We start from the raw sequence: 11,102 nt of genomic DNA, 5'->3' as shown, positions 1-11,102 counted from the left end.
TCTTGGGGTGGATACAGAATCTACATTATTTCTTACATTAATACTTTTCTTGTGTTTGTTTTATACTAGAAACCTTAAATTGCCTGCTTTTGGGCCTAGTTCGTTCTGCTTACAAAAAGATGAATTTTCATTTCTGCAAAAGTCACGAGACGCCCATTATGAAGTAAAGTGTTCGCCAGAAGCTGCGTTCACAAAGCAAAAGCTGACGTGTTGTCATCATTCTGTCGGACGTGGCCAAGGTCGAAAGTGAACATTTTGTCGGTCTTAACTTGGCATCCGCGGAAGTCTATGGACGCAGAGAGAGAACATTTATATACAAATGTTGCAAACCCAGGAAACTCCTGGTTGCATTCGGAAGAGACAATGGTCTTTAAGAAATATGATTTAATGGAACTTTTGAAAAGTGGGTGACATGTCACTTGTCACTCTCAGCCAATGGGACGTCGAAGATTTCTGAAAACTTTCCTTTGCGTAGTTTAGTTAGCGTAGAAAGGTATAAAAAGTCATGCCCCTAGGGATGGGCTGGCTGCTGCTTTCTGACTTTCCGATGAGGGTGATGTGCTGTCGGACTTTGCGTGGAGCACGTAAGAATCCTCAAAGAACTTTACTTTAAATTCTATCTATTTAGCTCAGTTAGGGAATTAGGTTTTAGAAATGCTAAACTTTATATATTTACTTTAATTTTGATACACTTGCTTAAATTGTATTTTACTTACATTTCTTTACAATCATGCTTGCTTTATTGCTAATAAAATTCATTTATAAAACTATCAACTTATATACCATAATTTAGTAAATAAAATCTTACTTTTGACAAACAAGCTGGTCTTGGTTATTCAGGAGTGTAGGTTACTATTAGCTAGATCACGTCGCCAATGGTGGTCGTTTAAATGGTTAAGTTTAATTCTAATGACAATATTCTTTCCGCAGATGTATAAAAATGTATATAGTTTGTAGATAATATGTATATAGATTTAATCTGACCACCTGATTCAGTAGGCCCAAAATATGTCAGGTTTATAAATGGGTCCAAATTTTAGTATAGAATTTTGTTTATAGGTTATGAAGTTGGGTAGCGTTGTTTATGATATATTTTCTATAGGCCGCTGGATCAGACCGCATTTTCAACAGTGACATTTGCAAGAGTCGGGGGTTGGCAGTCAGTAAAATCCTCACCGACCTCATTAATGTGGTGCCCAACGACTCGGGACCACCTGGCCGCGTTTCTTGATGGCAAGCGGTGCTAATTATCACAGTAGGTATCAGAGGAGGAGGGGCATTAACAGGGCCGGACTGGGAACCAAAACCGGCCCTGGCAAAGTGCTCGTCCGGCCCCCCCTCACCCCTCGGGGGGGTTGGAGGTGCCGCCGAGCGCTTTGCCGGGGCCGGTTTTCGGCCGATTTTGTTGCAGGGCCGACTTTGCAGCTATGCTGCAAAAACGGCCCCTGTAACAAAATCGGCCCCCAGGGGCTCAAAACCGGCCCCCACCCTTGCGGCGCACCGGGGGATTGCCCGGTGCCCGCTATGGCCAGTCCGGGCCTGGGCATTAATGTTACCCCACTCAACTCCTTCAGGCAGATTCAATTGGGGTGCAGGTAGGCCCAAGGATAGTCTCCTCTCTGTTAATTCAATCTCTGATGAGACGATACTAACAGCTCTTTCGAGCATGCTATCTATAGTGTTGGTAGGCCTTATTCCTGGTGTTGCTGTGCGTCTCCCCATATTTCAATTTCTTTTTGCCACTCACCTTACCAATTATGGACCTCTCAGAGGGGTGGCCCAGCCCGGCCTCAGATGGCCTAAAACGGCCCGCCCTTGTCCCGGGCTTCTCCCGTGCACGTCCCGCGTAACGCAGGCACCTGCCTCAACTTATGCGCCTCCTGGCACGATGTCTGGCGTCAGTGGTGGGCGCGGCGCTCTGGGTGCTGGGAGTTGTTGTTTCACCCCCACACCAGAGCCGGGACCCGCCCACAACAACAGCAAACAGCAGAGTGTCTCCTGCCGGGCCGTGCAGCAGGGTGGCGGTACTGGGCAGCAGGCAGCAGGTAAGTGCGTTCGTTTGTTCCCCCCGGGTGCAGGTCCCCGCCTCAACTGATGCGCCTCCTGGCACGATGTCTGACGTCAGTGGTGGGCGCGGCACTCTGGGTGCTGGGAGTTGTTGTTTCACCTCCGCACCGGAGCCGGGACCCGCCCACAACAACAGCAAACAGCAGCGTGTCCCCCGCCGGGCCGTGGAGCAGGGTGGCGGTACCGGGAGGCAGGTAGCAGGTAAGTGTGTTCATTTGTTCCCCCTGGGTGCAGGCCCCCGCCTCAACTTATGCGCCTCCTGACGTGATGTCTGGCATCAGTGGTGGGCGCAGTGCTCTGGGTGCTGGGAGTTGTTGTTTCCCCCTGCACCGGGGCCGGGACCCACCCACAACAACAGCAAACAGCAGCGTGTCCTCCGCCGGGCCGTGGAGCAGGGTGGCGGTACGGGGCAGCAGGCAGCAGGCAGCAGGTAGGTGCGTTTGTTTGTTCCCCCCGGGTTGAGGTTCCGTGATTTCGAGCCAGACTCCATTTTGTTTGCGTTGTTCAAGACGCCACTTTGTGTTGCCCTCACGAAGGCCCGTGGAGGTAACCGAACGAACAAAGTTGCGTGGGTTTCGTTGTTCATATACATATTAACTAGGCCTTTTTTGACTTGTGAGTGAACTGCAAAGACGCTGACCCCGTCACTTGAAACTGACCCTTTGCGAGGCCAATTTCCCTGGCTGATCGTTGTCTGAGATTGCCAATCCATGTTCAGGATATTGTTAACTTTTAGTTCTCTTGCACATATATTATCCTACTCAACATCTGAATTACTTCTTTCCTTATGTCTTTTCATTACATAGGTAGTGCTTTCAATTATGGGTTTGTCCGGCTCGTGGAAATTGAATTTGGGACATTTCTAATAATTAACTTGTGGGTTGGTACAATGTAAAGTGAGCTTTTTATGATGTGATAATGCGTGGGAAAATGTATTCTATTCGTCAGTGTTTGTCGCAGTGGGTGTGCATTAATAATGAGCAAAATTGGGATAAAAGGTGATGTCTTGCTCTACGAAAATTGAGCAGTTTCCTGAGTTGTACACCATGTTGTATTGCTGGGATTACTGTTACTAGCTGCAGCTAATAAATTTGATCTCTGACTCCACCTAGAAGTATTCCGTGTCTCTGTATACCAAGACAGGTGAATCCGAAGACTTTGGGCGTGCCCCTGGCGCCGCTGGGTTCTGAAAACCTGGTTCTTCAGTTGGCGCCCAACGTGGGGCGACTTCAGCGGTACCGGTCCAAGCCCGAGGATCGTGAGGAGCCACGTGAGAAAATTCTGGAGGAAGGCCGCCACTTCATTGACCCCTGCATATCGACGTGGACCGAAGGTCTTCTCTGCGAGGCTTCCCGCTTTCCGACGGCTACGAAGGATTGCTGCCCTGACTGTCGCCCTGTCTTGGAATCTCGATTGATCCTTTGTAAAGCGAGACGATAGACGGTCTTCTGGTGGCGTGACAGATATTTTGGTTAAGTATAAGTGGGTCGCTCCCACGACTTTGTTTTGGTTCTTGGTTTTGATTCGGATATTGCAATAGTCGAAGCCGAGGGGCTCGTATATTTACGAGTGTATCGATAGTTGATAACCCCTTGAAGTTTGAAGCTAGATCAGTGAGCTATAAGATGCCTGGTTTTAGTAAATTTGGGAAATGGTTTAGTTGTGGTTGCAACAGGGATTCCCGATTGGAGGATTCATGTCCGATACCTACGGTTGGAACTCCATCTTATGAGCTCTATTCAAAACACGGAGTCGGTCCTATTACTTATAATGAAATATGGGTCCGCTATACAAGGAAAGATGGTGTTTTACGATGGCCCCAATATGGTAGTTTCGAATTAAATATTTTAGATAATTTGGAAGTTGCGCTATTTAGGAGGAAAGCCCGGCCGGCGATGTTTGGCTCTTTCCGCCTTTGGCGTAAGGAAGCCAAACAGCGAGAAATTAAGCAAGCAAAGAGAGATAGGAAAGATAAGAATATGCCAGTACTACAAGCTGCTAGGCAGTTTAAGGAAGATGGAGAAGAGCGTGCGAGTGAAGTCTTAGATAGACAGCGTTGCATGGCTATCGATAAATGTTACCCGGCCTTGCCGCCTTCCCTTCCAAAAGTGAATGAAGACCCTGAAAAAGATCCTTTGATCTCTCATTTACTGAGATTACCACCTCCTTATGTGCAGGGTGCTACTGCACCTCCATTACCCCCGGTTGTTGCACCCCTTGTTGTTCAGCCTCCTGCTGTTGTTCAGCCACCCATTGTTTCACAGATGGTTCTCCCTCCTATGGTGCAGCCTTCTTTAGGGCCGCCAGCTTTGTCATTAGCTTTGCATCAAACTCCTTTGTCTTCTACTTCTGTATCTCCGACTCCTGCTACTCTTGTCCCTATGCCTCTTTTGCCTCAAAATACTCTTTCTCCTGTTCTTATGGCTACTTCTTCTCCTTGTGCTCGAAAACGAATGACTGAGACTGTTGCTAATCTTTTGTCTCCACTCTTTGGGTCATTGAATATGACCCCTGTTTCGGAACGTAGGCAGAGTCGTAGTCAGTTTCCTAGTCCCGAAGAGCGGGCAGTGTTGGATCTTTTCGCTCGAAGATGGGTTTTAAATGCTTCGAGGTATAATTTACAAGCGAATATGGATGTTTTCTTTCAGTGGGAACCGCCGAAGCAAAGGTATGTGTTTGATGTGATGTGTACCTTTCTTCGTCAGGAATGGGAAAATAATGAGTTGGGTCCGATTCCGCAGGAAGTGCTTGATGTCCAGTTAGAATTTGCTCAAGGGACGATAGTGGAGTCCGATGTTACAGATGCCGTAGAGACGATACTTGTTTACAGATCTAGGCTACCGCCTCAGACATTGTACGAACCTGATTCCTTAGTTAGGAGGAAAGTGAAGCAGTATCCCATGAGAGAAGTTCCCCCTGTATGGAGAGAGGCAGTTGCTGCTAATGTAAATTTGGGTATTCAAGCTGAGCCAGCTCATTTCCAGCGCGTATGGGTACATGTCCCTTGGACAAGAGCAGAGGTCTTGGCTCTTAAGTAGACCTTACCTGACCCCCGTAAAAATCCTGCTGGTTATTACAAAGAGTTGTCTCAGACAGTTGATGCGTGTATTATGAATTTAGCTGACATGGATATGTTGATGGGTAATGTAGTCCCTCAACTTTTGTGGACGAAGATTCGTCATGATAATCATGCGCAAGAATTAGGAGATAAGTGGGCTAATATTGTTGCTGCAGATGGTCGGCAGGTAGGAGGTGCCAAACCTGAACCTTTAGTTGCAGAATTACCTGGTAGAATTATTAATTTGATGAAAACTACGATGCCTCCTTTACGAGTGAATTGAGATAAGTTAGCAGCATGCAAACAAAAGAAAGACGATAGTGTGTCTGTTTCTTCACTAGGTTTGAGGAAACGTTTATCGATCATAGTGGTCAGGATATGAGCACTGAAGGTGGTCAAAAGTTGTTCGGGAACAAATTTGTCTTTAATTTGCTTCCCGAACTTTTTAATAAATTAAAGGATTCTGAGAGTTCATGTGCTGTTTCTTCATCGGCCCAGATATTGGCTACTGCACAATATTATGAGAATAGGGATAAAGATGAGAAGGATAAAGTAGAGAAGAAGACTAAAGAATTAAAAACGAAAGTTCTTTTGCAGCAAGCTTATCCGCCTCGTCCGAATCAGCCTCAGTTTCAGCAACCCCCACAGTTTCAGAGACTGTTACAGAAGCCCGAGTTTTTCGCTCCGCGACTTCCGCTAGGCCCTAATCAGTGTGCTTACTGCAGAGAGGAAGATCATTTCAAGAATAGTTGTCCGATTTTGTTACAGCGTGCAAATGGTGTATCTGGTCAAAGAGGTCGTGGTGGTTTCCAACAAGCTCCTAGGGGTAGGGGACGTGGTGTGTTTCCCCAGAATGAGCGTTCCTTTCCCCCTCAGAATTCTGTGAATTATTTTGATAGACAGAATGTTCTGACTGTTCAGTCTGCCCAGTACGCTGAAGTTGTGTTGAAGGTGAGAGTGTTGGTTATAATGATAGTTAGGACAGCCATGGACAAAGTGAGGGAGTAGTGTCAGTTCCAGTAGACCAGAGTGGACCTTATGTTGAAGTGATTACATCAGGTGTGGCAGAACCTTTTCTTTTGGATTCCTGTGCGACGAAGAGTTCTATTATGTTATGTTATGTTCAGATCTCTTCTATAGCGCGCGGCTGCCCCAAGGGGCGTCCCGGCGCTTTGGCAAAGAGACATACAGCTAAGAGACACACACAGCAGCTCCGAAGGTCCCACAAAGAAAATGTTATACCGATAAGAGCCAGGTCTTCAGCTCCTTTCTGAAAGCAAGAAGATTGTTTGACTTTCTTAAGGAGACAGGTAGCTCATTCCAGCAACGCGGCACCAAGTATCGAAAAACACGCCCTCCGATCCGAACCAATTTAATCGGAGGAACGACAGCTTTGGCCAACAAAGCCGACCGAAGCGACCTCCTAGGAACATAAAAAGCCAGGCGCTTCTCTATATACTTAGGGCCAATTGAATGGAGGGCATTGAATGCCAAAGTCAGCACCTTAAAGGTGATTCTTTTGGCGATGGGCAGCCAATGCAATCTCCTAAGAAGTTCAGAGGCTTTCGCCCTGCGTGGGAGACCAAAAATGGCTCTTGCAGCCGAATTCTGCACAATCTGCAGTCGGGCCAGCAGATATTTAGGCAGCCCGATATACAGGGCGTTAGCGTAATCTAATCGCGAGCCAATCAGAGACTGCACAATGATTTTTTTATGCAGCAAAGACAGCAAGGGGAGAAACTTCCGAAGCATTTTCAAAATGCCAAAGCATTTCCCCGATAGACCGATGATTTGGGGTCTGAAAGAGAGGCTGTCATCACATTGCACCCCAAGGTTTTTAGCTTTCACAGAGGCCTCAACAGGCGGAGACATGTCCTGGGGCCACCAGGTCTTCCAGTTCGGGTCCGGCGGACAGCCAAAGAAGAGCAGCTCCGACTTGTCGGAGTTGCATTTCAGCCCGTGCCGCCGAAACCAGTCGAAGACCGCACCCAGGCACTCCCCGATCAAACCACCATCAAAAGCCTCTCCCTTTTTAGATATAAAAAGGAGCTGGGTGTCGTCAGCGTAGGATATGATCCGGGCACTGAAGGACTCCGCTACCGCCGCCAGAGGGGCCATATAGACATTGAAGAGGGTGGGGCTCAGGATGGACCCCTGAGGAACCCCCACCTCGAGCGGCGGCATTTCCGCGGAGAACGGAGGTGCCCAGACCACTTGTCAACGGCCGGCCAGAAAGGATTTAAGCCAGTTCCACACCGTCCCACGAAAGCCAAACTCCCAGAGTCTAGAAAGGAGAGCGGCATGGGGGACGGTGTCAAACGCCGCCGACAAGTCCAGCATAACCAAAATTGCACTCTAAACTTCCTGGCGCACCTTTGTCTGGTTGACCAATGTTTCAGTAGGATTTTATGGCGCCCCAGTTCGTAAACCGGTTTCTAGTCCTTTGCCCCTTTCTATTGGTCCTTGTGAATTGGAAGCTCCCCTTATTCTAACGACTGGTTGTGGTGAGAATCTGTTGGGTTTGGACTTGCTGAAAAGATTGTATGCGGCATTACATTGTTCTCCTTCGGGAGTACATCTTACAGTGGGTAAGAAAGTGATTTCTCCGATGTATTTGTCTAAAGATTGTCTTCCACTGGAATTGCGTTCTCTTCCTAATACACTTTGGGCTACAGGTCCCAATGATGTTGGTCTCTTGCAGATTCCACCCTACGTCGTTACTCTCAAGTCGAATGCTAGGCTACCTCGTATTCCGCAATATAAAATTTCGAGTGATGGCGAGAGAGCTCTTTTGGCGATCATCTATGATTTAGTTGAGAAGGGTGTAGTTGAAGAAACGACAGGTAATGTGTGTAACAGTCCCGTTTTGCCTGTCCTTAAGCGTACTGATGCTTCTCAGCCACCTGTGTATCGGTTTGTGCTCGATCTTCGAGAGGTAAATAAGATTGTCGTGCCACAATTTCCTGTTGTCCCTGACATTACTGCTTTGTTGACTCTGATTCCTGCTTCGGCTGCTTGGTTTTCAGTTATCGACTTGAAGAATGCTTTCTTCAGTATTCCGATTGCTGAGGGAAGTAGGGATATTTTTGGCTTCTCTTTAGGAGGACGAAGCTTCCGGTTTAAACGTGCTACTCAAGGTTATTGTGAAAGTCCCTCCATCTATAGTCAGGCGTTGAAAACTCAGCTTGATGATTTTGTATTGCCTTCTGGTGCTACTCTTATCCAGTATGTTGATGATCTGCTGGTTGCTGCTGATGACAAAGAGATTTGTAAAGAGGCTACTCTTTCTTTGTTACGACATTTGTCCGACCTTCATCACAAAGTGTCACCTTCAAAGTTACAGTATTGCCGCCAAGAAGTAACCTACTTAGGTCATCTCTTGTCGAAGGAGGGACGACGATTGACCCCAGAACGAATTCAAACGATTGCCCAAATGACTGTGCCATCCACGCAGAGAGAAGTGCGTGCCTTTTCAGGTATCACTTCGTATTGTAGACAGTGGATCCCAAATTTTTCCCTCTTAGTGAAACCTCTGTTGGCACTGACTCTGAAAGATACTCCGCATCCTCTTCCTTGGTCTGATGAATGTCAGAAAAGTTTTTCTGAATTACGCGATGCATTGTGTTCTGCTCCGGTGTTGGGTACAACCTTTTACATTGTATGTCCACGAGAGAGAAGGTTGTGCGTTGTCAGTGTTGACACAACAATTTGGAGACAAGCAGCGCCCATGTGCGTATTTTTCAGCTACGTTAGATCCGGTAGCTAAAGCGTTGCCGAGTTGTCTGAGAGCTACAGTGGCAGCGGCTGTTTCTATCCGACAGTCTGCTGGTTTGGTATTGGATAATACGTTGATTGTGATGGTCCCACATGCAGTGGATACCTTATTGAATAGGACTAAGACACAGCACCTTACTAGTGCACGTTTGTCAGGTTATGAATTGACGCTTTTGGCTAGCCATGTGCACATCAAAAGATGTAATGTGTTGAATCCAGCTACGTTGTTGCGATTTCTGTAGAGACAGATATTCAGGAGCAGCATGATTGTTTTCTTCGGACAGAGGAAGAAACAAAGGCTAGAGTTGATTTAAAGGATACTCCTCTTTCGGATGTTGATGGTACCCTATAGGTAGATGGTTCATGTTTTAAGCTTTCGAATGGAGAAACGACTGCAGCATATGCTGTCACAACTTTACATACAGTTGTTGACACAGCACGTATTGTTGGGTTGAGTTGTCGGAGCACCAGCGATGGTTGTTGCCTGATGCATATGTGCTCCCAGTGGTTACTATGGCTCATGGAATGGCTCACATAAGTTCGAAAGGGATATGTAAGTTGTTGGCTCCAGTATGGCAGAATGCTGGAATTCCTAAATGCGCTGAGAATGTGGTGAAGCATTGTATGATTTGTCTGATGTATAATCCTGGAAAGGGAACTCCAACTCCAGCTGGTCATTTTGCTCCTCCAACGGATCCGTTTGAAGTGATACAGCTAGATTACATTCACATGGGGAGAGATGCAATAATTTGAAGTATGTCCTTGTGGATGTTTGCGTCTTTTCCAGATGGATAGAGGCTTATCCCCTAAAGGATAATACTGCCTTGTCTACAACCAAGGTTTTGCTCAAAGAGTACTTCCCTAGGTACGGTTTGCCGAGAATTGTATGGAGCGACAATGGGAGTGAATTTGTGGGCCAGATCATGAAGAAAGTGTGTGCGGGTTTGGGTATTAATCAGAAATTCCATGCTGCGAATCACCCCCAGTCAGCTGGACTTGTCGAGTGCTACAATGGCACTTTGAAGTTGAAGTTAGCTAAGATACAAGCGAGCTCTGGTCTTACATGGCCAGATGCCTTGCCATTGGCTCTTTTGTCAACGAGGAAGACAGTACATTCTCGTGTGGGACTTAGCTCATATGAAATTGTGTTTGGTCGTCCGGCCAATGTTTGGGGTGTCCCAAGGCCCAAGAAATACAGTGACATCGAGTACCCTATGTTGGTGGATTACTTACATGACTTGACTGCTAAATTACGTGTTCTCCACCAACAGGTCTATGACAGTTTGCCGACAGCGACTGCAGATCCAGGCCACATGATTCAACCTGGTGAATACATCCTAATGAAGAATTTTCAACGAACTAAGAACTTGGAGCCAAGGTGGACTGGACCGCATTTAGTTTTGTTGTCGACTCGGACTGCAGTTAGAGTAGCTGGCAAGAAGAATTGGGTGCATGCCACCCATTGTAAAAAGGTTCCGTTGCCCTTACCGTATGATAAGTGGGTAAGGGGAGGTATAACCGATTCTGAGTGTGAAAGAATTCCTAGATTCATACCTTTTAGAGATGCACATTTGGAATGGACTCAGTCAGAACGTGCGGATGATGAAATCCTACAAGCTGGTGTGCCTCTGCATCTGAGACTTGACACGACGGATCCAGAAGTGCTTTTTCAGGAACAGACCGTGTCTGGTAAAGAACGCTACAATCTGAGACCGAGAAAGGACAAATAAAGTTTGAGAAAGGATGAATAAATGGACAAATAAAACCTGAATTTTTTGTTGTGAGTTACACCTTTTCAGATCAAGAGACTATTTTTTTTTCTTTTTCTTTTTTTTTCGAGTCACCATCCGGACTCAGCTGCAGGGTCGCGGAACAGCCTTAAGGGGTGAGCCGCGAATTGACGAAAGGTCTGTGGTTCATGGTCGTTAGTACGATCTTGACGCACACTTAATTGAAGAAGGTACTAGCCGGGAGCAGCACGTTAGAGGATGGAGTCTTTTGGATCTGATAAGAGTGTTGAGAGAATTGATGCTAAAAAGAAAATGTGTCCATTGGTCCGTAGCAAATGTTTTTTGATATTGTGTTTCTTGATGCTTTTGAATATTATATTGGGATGTGTGGGTTGGATTGTTTATGCCATACAACATACGCTTACATCTACGTCCCAACCTACTCTTTCTTTTTCTACTGTTTCTCCACATGA

This window comes from Lissotriton helveticus, chromosome 2_2 (assembly GCF_964261635.1).
Source record: "Lissotriton helveticus chromosome 2_2, aLisHel1.1, whole genome shotgun sequence".
In the NCBI taxonomy this organism is placed as follows: Eukaryota; Metazoa; Chordata; class Amphibia; order Caudata; family Salamandridae; genus Lissotriton; species Lissotriton helveticus.
Note: the sequence above shows the minus strand (reverse complement) of the source record.